Source organism: Notothenia coriiceps, unplaced genomic scaffold (assembly GCF_000735185.1).
Source record: "Notothenia coriiceps isolate Sejong01 unplaced genomic scaffold, NC01 NC01_scaffold00009021, whole genome shotgun sequence".
Lineage (NCBI taxonomy): Eukaryota > Metazoa > Chordata > Actinopteri > Perciformes > Nototheniidae > Notothenia > Notothenia coriiceps.
Genome location: NW_011341722.1, coordinates 37254 through 44426, shown reverse-complemented (window position 1 = coordinate 44426; position 7173 = coordinate 37254).

Below are 7173 nucleotides of genomic sequence, written 5' to 3'. Positions count from 1 at the left end.
TTTTTTTCAGAGCTGTATGTGTTTTCTTTTCATTCAGGTGACAAAGAAAATGTGTTGTTGACATCCCCATCCCTAGCAGTACATGCTTTGATTCCTGACCCCATCTGTCTTCCAAACAGGGGCCGACTGACCACCATCAGAGGACTACCATAGGTAGTACACAAACTATGCATAAAGTCCCACTTTGAAACAACCCTTTACCGATGTGTCATTGAACTAACAGCATATATAAACCTGAAGAAATATATTTTGATGCTTCTTGGTATAGAAAAAGGCCTGCAAAAACACAACATTGACATACAACTGTATCACTTTAGAGAGCTACGGCTTGCTCAAATAACTGAGGGAGCGAACCAAAGCATTAGATTATGAGAGGAACTGCAGAGCCATATCGTGAATGTGTTTTATAAGTGGCCCTTTTCAAATATACAGTATTCATGTGATCCGATCTAAAGTCATTGATTATAGAAGCTCTTCTTCCAACATGTAGAAAGGCTTTGCCATCAAATAGTTAAAGACCCCTGAACTCCCTGTTACAATTCAATATGACATGCCTTTGTAATGGTGATTTTAATCTACCTCTGAATATTTCATGTTTCATCAGCACACAAGCCATGAGCTACAGTAGGAAAGGAGAAATACTTAACATACTTAATACTTTGAGTGTGACTGGGCCGGCCTGCCAGGACCACTGGGAACTCTAACAGTGATGCAGTCTTCATTCTGCACACAGTGTTAGACCATCGATTAAAAAGGCGAAGCTGCATTTGATAGGAGACGCATGTTCTGAGTTATGATGGGGGTACAGACTTCCTATGATAAGAGGAGAGAGCAGGCTATCTTGGAGGCTGGGTTAGGAAAAGGAACATGTACTGTAGGGAGGAAGCAAAGCAATGAGAGTGCAAGCTTTTGTGTACATGTGTGTGCTCATACATATGTATAGATGTGTGTGTATAGAGAGGCATAGCAGTTTGCCTTCAGGGATTACAACTATTGGGTTGGAAATAATGATCATTATTGAAGCTAATCCACTCTAGGCCATTGAAACAGTGGCATATTACACTGGTCCAGTATTTTTTTACTATGTTGGAATAATTTAGCCATTGACTGAAGCCTTCAATTAAATCCCTGCACTTTTATAATAGGGCTGTGAGGAAAAAATCACTCAGACCCTTTTTTCCATCTAGGGTTCGTAGGCGGATACATAATCAAGCTGAATTATGTGGTTGAAGCTAAAAATCCATTACTTATTCTGATTAGCCAATGTTATTTGAAGTAATCCGGATAGAGAATTGTTGTTAGATGTTGAGAGAAGTTGAATATATTAAACGTATTTCCTTCTACTCGCAGCCGGCTCCCTTTCTGACTGACAGTTTCAATAAAGTCTCTGTCTGTGTCTGTCACACAAGGTGTGTTTTTCATCATGTCTTGTGTCACATCACAACATCAACAGCTCTTTTAAATTGACGATTTCCAATAAATAACAGGGCTCCAGCACATGTGTCCATGTGAAACAAGAAGCAGCATCCTAGGCAGTGAAGAAGCAGAATGTGAGAGAGACAAATTACTCAGAGATAAGGGTTAATATTGGTTCAGAAGCCTTCATGATACAGAAACAACTAATTAATGGGATTTAAAGTTGAATCAGCTACTTTTGGACAGGTAATGTACTTGGTAATAATAAAATCTGCAGCTGATCTTCCTTATCTCTATATATGTGTGTGTGTGTGTGTGTGTGTGTGTGTGTGTGTGTGTGTGTGTGTGTGTGTGCGTGCGTGCGTGCGTGCGTGCGTGCGTGCGTGCGTGCGTGCGTGTGTGTGTGTGTGCATTTGGATAACATTGTCTTTCAGTTGTAGAATTGGCTATAATCCACTTACTATCTTAAATGTATTTCCATTAATAAATGATATACTGATAATAAATAAACCCACAGGTCTGCAGGGTTTGCAACTTTCCTCATATTTTCCTTTAGATCTCACATCTCTTTCTTCTTCTCCTTTTTTCCCATCTCAATTACACTCCTTGCATTTCATTCAGCTCAGTCATTATGTCAAGCATTATCTTTGTGCTGAGCTAAACATTTCCATACTGAACACAGTCAAATATGTTTAGGGGAGATCCCCAGACTCTAATGTCTACTCATCTCTCTTTTTTTTCTGTCCTCTATTCCAATTCTCTCTTTCACTTCCTCCCAAGAGTCTTATGTACCGACTTTTGTTAGAACCAACAAAGACCCAGAATTGTATTTCACTGAGCTTGTCACTTTACTAGAGGATATTAGGACAAAACTATAAGATATGCGTGGTTGCTTTGAAGCTCGGTACTTTTGCAGCTATTTCTTTAACCTTCATTTTTATACATTGTATGAGCAATGCTGAAAAAGTAAAATAAGAAACATTTTCCTTAAAGAGCCTGTGACACGATTTTCCCCCATCATCCAAACCCATCAATTTGAGTAAATATTGTCCCCTTGAAAACCGTTACTGAACTGATTTTGGATATTTGTACTTTGATAACCATTAATCTGCCCTTCAATGTTGACCATTTCCTGGATCTTCTCGGGGATTCTTCAAGTCCCGCCAAATTATGGGTGACGTCAATGCGGGCACAGCGCTCCAGCTGCACCGTTCAGGATCCCAGCATCTGCATGTAAACGCACGATGGCGCACACAGCAGCAAGCTCAGACAGCAATGACAGTTTAATTTTGAACGTGTCTGAGAGCTCATATGAGGCTGAAGGATCGGTTTATTTTGTATCTGTTAGAAGTTTAGGAATTAGGTGCGTCAATATGGGCGATCATACGGTCATGTAGCCAGTGGTGGACTGGGACTAAAAATCATCCCGGGACTCTCGACCGGCCCACTTCGGTACCACTAGTAAATTGTCAACGGGGGGAGTGGGGGATGTGCTAGTGACTTATCCGACCGGCCCACTTCGGTACCGGCCCATCGGGATTCGTCCCGATTGCCAGTCCGCCACTGCACCCAGCCCAGCCCACGTAAACTGTCAACGGGGGGAGCCTCGCTGCGGGGAAACGGTGGACCTAGTGTCCCGATCGGAGTGGGAATAATAATAATAATNTTCACTAAAGAAAAGAGACATTCTATTGATGTGCGTATCGTACGTAAGCGTCTGTCTTCGGTTCCACGAATAGTGTTTGAGAGTCATTTGACAGATCCGCGTCTCGGATGTTCTCGGTCTTACACAGCAATTTATTCTGACATTGTCGCGCCTCCGGAAGTTGTGTTGTTTACGTGGATATTCACGTACGATATTCACCGTTGACCCTATTTAGGTGTTACTTACATAATAAATCTTACTTTAAGTTAAAGTTAAAGTTCTTAGACATTTATTCCGACAGACAGGAGTATTCGTTCATCATTTGTAACAATATTTCTTCGTATTCACTTTTACCTATGGTTATTAGGTGTTAGTAATGTTTTAAATTTAAGTTAAAGTTCTAGACGTTTATTCCACCAGGGACAGGAGTACTCGGTTACATTTGTTGTCAAACATAGTAAATCTATGGACTATTTCATGATTATAATAACTTGTGACACGACGAAGTAAAGAGGGATTACTATTGGACTCTACCACCTTAAATTGAGTATTACTTTTAACAAGTCCTCACCCATATCTCATCTGTACACTGATCTATCAATACTATCGGCGGAACAGCATGAATAATTTCTTTTCACCCTCAAGAAAAATTACTTGTCATCCGAAAGAGACGAAATAGTCGGTATTCAGACAAGGAGAAAGTAGTTCGTGTCTCTCCGTCGCACTTGTCAGCGAGAGAGAGCGACATACACGAACACTAAAACTTAGAATGAGGCGTATAAACAGGCCCAACAAAAACTAAAGTTCACCACCTAATTAGGGCTTCACCACCTTTCCAGAAACGTCAATGTGGGTGAGCTCTTTACAGTCGACTTGTGCAAAATGTGTTGCGTTAGGCGCGAGAAAGAGACTATAAGAATTCCACGAGTTCGCCCGTGTACAACCGACACTCGTCGGCGCTCGTACCAGCACGCGGGCACGAACAGCGGCGCAAACTAATGCAGTAGTGTTGTTTGCAATCGAATGGTTGCATGAAAGAGACTGTAGTCACTATAAAAAGCCACGAACTTGGAAAGCCGGCGTCGGCTTTCCCGCAAAACAAAAAATTGGAAAAGCGCGGCTATTAGAAGCCGAACCAGGCTTATAAGCCACGTAGGGAATCATTAGTTCGTAATAAAAATGTACAAGTGTAGATAAGCTGAGGCAATCAAAACCAATGTCCTAAGTATCTGGTATTACTGGTTGATAAAATTCACATTAATGTAAATGGCGACAAATCACGATCCGTTGTAATCGTAAAACAGGACAATTCTTAATGAAAAACCAAACAAGACGATGGGTGATCTTTCGTGCAGATGACAACCCCCATGTTCTTTCTAACATTCTATCTCAACTAAAGTTCTTTAAATATCTTTCTTTATTCAGTTAATTATATGTAAGATAAAAAATTAGATTTGACATTTGTGGCAGGGAGAAGTTAGTATGAAACCGTCTAAACTACAATCTGAATTTCTCTGACACTGTGCTTAGGGTTGTTGACAACACGTTACTTTATCACCGATGATCATTAGAGCTTGTCAGTCAAATTTTTCTTTCGCTATGGCAAGATGCTATTAATGTTTAACAGCCCGGAGCGGCCGTTTTGAAGGACGCCGCTGCCGTCAAAACTCCAAAACCCCCTTCGGCCTTCCACCTGTCAGTTACGCCCTTGCGGAAGTGACACGCCGCTCTGTCGGTTTGTGCCTGGTTTCACACAACAGTACGCATCTTTACCACTTAATGACTCAAATTCCGTGCAATTATTGCAAAATTACTTCGAACTGATGTCATAGAAGTATAAACAGTCACAAAGTACAGGTTAAGCGCCCGCCTTGTATTCTTGTAATTACAGCACCACTTCTACTACTAATTTACATTCTAATTTAGCAGCACTCTCGACGACTTAAGGAGGGCACTAGCCTACACTATATTTTGTTTAGGCTAATAAAAACATTTGAGTTTCACCTACTTTGATGTAAATAATCCACGCAAAATACAGGTTAAGCCGCTTTATACCTATGTAAATTTACTAGCACCTCCTACTACTAAAATTTTTTAAGAGAGAACAAACTCGGCACAGACGTAAAGGACTACTCTTTTGTTTGGAATCGAAACATCAACGTCAGTCACCACATCCGGATGCACCCGAACCTGCGCCCCCATGCGGCATCCGGATGGGTGAAATAACTTCGTACTAAAGAAGAAAAAATTATCAGATTATGTAGAGTTTTAGTCAACGGTCACAATAGTCAACGTTCACACACAAACAACATTATACTGCTTTTGTGTTATCCGCTAACAGTTCATTAATATTATTTTTGCATCGAGTTCGTAAATACGTTGAACTAAACTCGCCGGCACACACACTCCCCGTCTTGACACACCACATCCCACTGGTCCACAGGGCGTGACACGCCCTGACGTGTGTGTCGTAAAAGAATAATAAAAGGGCAGGGTGTGAACCTGATACAGGCGTAAACTCACTATCAAGCGCGTCTGTACGGCCTAGCCAAGACGACTGTCGGCGTGGCGGGAAATAATAATATAACAGATTTGCCGTAGTAACATCAACGCGACTGGTCCGCTGTGTCTCCAGGGGCTCGGGGGCACTGTCAAGTGTCCGCCAGGTATCACAGAGGGCCAGGTGGGTGGTGGGCAGGTGGTCATTATTTTTGTAGGGGGGTGATGTGGTGACCAACATCATCACGTGGTTGCTACCTAATTTGCACACAAACAAAAAATGGTGTACAACCCTTTTAATGTACTGTATGCATTCAAAAGTGCTGAATAAATGTTTTATGGACCCATAATAGTGATTATTATTTAAGTTAAGTTTTGCCATACTCATGTCTTTTTCCATAATCAGGTAGCTGAACAACATTGGTAAAAAATGTATACATTATATATATATATTTCTATTAATCATTTTTGGCCTTTCGGCATTCGGTTTTCGGCCAACTGTTTCCTATTTTCGGTATCGATTTCGACCAAGAATTTCCCATTCGGTGCACCCCTATTGATTACTGATGTTAGTGGTAAGTTATTAAGAATTGCAGTTCACAGGGCGCAGCTGAACACATCAGGCTCTAAAGAATTACAACAAACTGCATCTTACAAAATACTTAGCATCAATTACTTAGGTATCACTATTAATATAAACTAATCTACACACATGAGAGAAATCCTAAGCTTGCCTGACCAGCCGGGCATAGCAAATCCTTTGGCATTGTTTTAAAAAAACAAATTTTGGTTTAACAAACATAAATGTCAAAACACTCGGTTACCATGCTCAGATCAAATGCATGGCTTACACCAGATTAGTTAAAAGGTAAATGTTGCATATAAACGCGTTTCTCCTTTTACATATGCTTTGCAAACACGTGTGTTAACCCATATTTCCAGGGCATGTGTAGTGCCAACAGAGGGAATGACAGTAAGACAAACTGCTACTAGTCATCATTCATCATCAATTTATAAATGAATATATAGTGTGTATGCTTTCCTAGCAAAGCATTCTATGTGTTTAACCCATTATTCATGAGATAAATGGGAGCACAGTTATTGGGTGTGAAAGGTGCTTGTAAACAACCTGAATCAGACCGTAACCACTGATAGCCAATGTCCTGGTTTTACCATGCATGTAATAAAGCAATAGGCGCTTTCACACCGGAGTACTTTTCCCAGTATAGTTCCGATAGTTCTTGAAATGTTGCGTTCACACCAAAAAAATCTGGAACTAGAACTTAGTTCATGACAACCTTTTCACCCACTTTTTAGTCCCTGCTTGAGAGCAGGGACTAGCATGGGAGAAAAAGGTTCCCATTTCTGATTGGTTGGGCGGATTGTAAACCACGCACCGTAAAACTCGGAAAGGTTTTGTGAAGCCGCCATTGTATTTGCTGGCATTAGCATTATTAGCATTAGCCCAGCGCACCAACGGCGAGAGACTAACTTATGGCAACACAACAAAAAACATGGGAGCGGTGGAGATGAGGAGGTGTCGGCGCTCTGGCGATTTACTCGGAAGGCTTCAGTAGAAGCTGCTGGGAGTCCCAGCAGCTTCTCCTGAAGCC